Source organism: Aulonocara stuartgranti (assembly GCF_965226115.1).
Source record: "Aulonocara stuartgranti genome assembly, chromosome: 17".
In the NCBI taxonomy this organism is placed as follows: domain Eukaryota; kingdom Metazoa; phylum Chordata; class Actinopteri; order Cichliformes; family Cichlidae; genus Aulonocara; species Aulonocara stuartgranti.
Window position 1 is genome coordinate 820,059 of NC_138953.1, and position 3,586 is coordinate 823,644.

Sequence of the window (3,586 nt, forward strand, 5' to 3'; positions counted from 1 at the left end):
CGTGTAATAGGTACCTGACATGAAGAATGAACATGTGGAAATATGCACTACTGACTGTGGCCTAATTTCACTTTATCAATAGTCAAGAGTCATTTTGTCCTTTGGCCAAGTTAAATTCTGAGTGTGCTTTCAGAAATCACGCTCCCCAGTTATCTGGTGTTGGGCGGTTTTTGCTGAGACAGGAATAAGACAGTGAGTCACTGGCTTGAGCAAGAATGTGTTACCATACCTAGCAGAGGAGGCGGGGCGGGGATTTGAAAATGAACGAGGTTAGTGTCCTTACATAAACCACTTTTTACTAAGACGGGTCCATGCAAAGCCTCATGCACCTACAGACAAGGTCACATTCAAAAATGTGGATAAAAGAAAAGAGGAGCACAAACACATGGATCATGCACAGATTCCTCTTGTCACTCTTCATTTATTTCACAGGCTGTGGTTGTCATAATACACCAGGAGACAGATCCACTTTGGCTGCTTTAAGCTTTTGGTAAAACATAATTTACCTCCACTGATGACAGTTTTTAACTTGAGTGGGTAAAAGCAAACTCAGGATGCAGGTCATAGATTCCCACCGAGGGACCGTTTAGGAAGCCAGAGTGAGATACAATGAGATATGACACTTCAGTCACATGTCCTGTCAAACGTAAGCATGTTCTGCTGCACATCACTGGAGCCGGACTGTGATTGGCCGTAATAGTGCAGCGTAAGTTTAGACGCTCGTGGTTGTGTGTTACAGCCAAAATAACTTCACTGCATAACGCAAAAGGAAGCCAAGACCCACAGCATGCTACAGCAGGAGCGCTGAGACTGGGTGCTTATGGTGATGCAGGTGACTAAAAATGACACGCAGCTATCGAGGCGAATCTTTACTTGAGAGCAGCAGGTACAAAAATCCATCCATACGATCAGTTCTGTGGAAAGTCTATCAAGATAAGGAGGCTTTACAATCCTGGCTGTGACTTCCATCCCCAACACTGATAATATGAACAGAGTCGCCCTCAGCTGTGCACGGTTATGCTAGATTTGTTGGTTCTACTTTTAGTGATGGGTTGATACACATTTGGTGTGTGTGTGTGTGTGTGTCTGTGTGTGTGTCTGTGTGTGTGTGGGTGTGTGTGTGTGGGTGTGTGTGTGTGTGTGTGTGTTATGGTAATGAAAGAACATGTCACTAAGTCTTATATTGTTTTCAGAGAAGTCAAACATTTGGATACACACAAACATTTTTGTTGTGGTCTTTTCGTGTGATTTACCGTCAGTTAGATACTCACAGTCATCCTTTTGTTTATCTGTGAGTGTGTGTGCGCACGTGCAGATGTGTGTTAATGTGTCTCTAAATTTAAGAGCGTGCATCGTGGCAGAGCAGAGGAAAATAATCTGTGAAAGCCTTGCAGGCAGGCAGTGATGTCACAGTCTCCATAAGTCATAGATAAACGTGACTCGACACACACACACGCACACACGCACACACACACACACACACGCACACACCCACACACACGCACACACGCACACACACACACACACACGCACACACACACACACACACGCACACACCCACACACACGCACACACGCACACACGCACACACACACACACACACACACACACACACGCACACACGCACACACGCACACACGCACACACGCACACACACACGCACACACGCACACACACACACACACACGCACACACCCACACACACGCACACACGCACACACGCACACACACACACACACACACACACACACACACACACACACACACTGAGCCTCAGCTCTCCGTGGCCTGGCTGCCAGCTGTGGAAAGCATACGTGCAGTCTCACACATAGCCTCCTCTCAGGCCACAACCCTTTTCTCTCACCGGTTATTAACACAAGACCTGGATTATCCTCTGCTGTGTGTCTGTGGTCTTGTGTCAAACACAAATAACTATTTTATTGCTATTAATAGAGAGAAACGGAGCCTGGTTGTTCACGTACGGCTTCAAAGCACAACGTTTTTGACTTTTTCCATTTTGTCTTGTTCCAGCGGTGCAGGAAAAACTGGTGAGCTGACTTTACTATCTGGCCTTGTTAGGCATACTTAAAGGTGGACCACACCCACTGATGCTTTATTACAATCAGACTGATATGATTAGATCGCCCTCCTGCTGCTGACTCATCCAGGTAACACCTGGAGCGTATGAACAGCACCACACTCTCCATGATGCTCTCAGATTAGCTTTTATGGTAAAGACTTATCACTCATTGCTATGTATGAGAGCACTTTAGTAATCCCGAAAGACGAATGCCACGGAAAGCTGACAAACAGCACTCATAAATGTCCATAAATCAGATTACATATAGGTTTAATATCAGTCATAATAAACAGACTTTACACTCATTGTCATTCTTTATTTAACAAAAATCAGCCAGAAGCGGTGTCTGGAAGTATGATGATTCAGTAACTTGTAGAATCACTTTTCATCAGCAATACCTCGAAGTAAAGAAGCCTCACGGTGCTGTGGAGGAATTATGGCTCCAGGTTTTCTGGGATTCACATATGCACAGCTCTCTTAAGCTCCTCCCACCACATTTTGGGTTGAAGTCTGCACTTTCAGCTACTGCCGCTGGATTTGCTGCTGTGCTTGGGGTCATTGTCCTGCAGCATGATGTGATTTCATCCAGTCTGTAGCTGTTGGACAGAAGGTTCATCAGATGTTTGGTGGTGGAGAAACGCCAGCAGAGGGGGTCTGCCTTCATGTGCTGGGATTCTAGGTTGAAGGTAATTGTGAAATCATGACATCACTGATGACACAGTTGCTTTTCAGGGATGAGGTAGCAGGACAAAATAATGTGCAGGAAAGAACTGCTCCTACACCTCAGACCAAGACCTCCATGATGAACTGCTCGCAGGTGTCAGGTTGTTTGAGCGAGGCCGAGGCTTGCTGTGTTCCTGCAGAATGGGACCGTGGGAGAAGTAAAGCAAGTTTCTGATAAACTAACATTAAACGTTTGCAAACACCAGGATGCGTTGCAGCTGTTTTCAAGTAAACTGCTCCGGCTAATCCACCACTGCCTGGACATGCGTCTCCAATCACCTGCCCCTTCTCAGTCATAAAGCCCAAGAACCAGTTTTCCCATTGAACTCAAATTGTCATCACTGACAAACAGTTTGTTTCCCAGAAGTCTTTGCACTAACTGATGGACTGATGGACAAAATATGTCACCCAAGAAAAAGACAGAATGATTGAGGAAGTCACAGAGCACATCAGGTCAGTCTGACGCAGGGCTAACAAAGAGACAGACCTATGAACAATTTAGAATCACCTCACCAGCTGCATGTTTTTGGACTGTGGGAGGAAGCTGAAACCACACAGGCTCAGAGAAAACATGCAACCTTCACACAGAAAGCCAAATGGAGTGGAGTCAAACTCACGACCTTCTTGCTGTGAGGCCACAGTACTAACCACCACTACCTCTGATCACCAAACCAACAGCCCCTCATCCAGCTGCTCCACTTTAGTCTGCAACCCTTTATCGTCTCAGCTCTACCTGAAATCTGTTTGATTCGACTGCTCTGCTCTGGATTTCTTTCTTTTTCT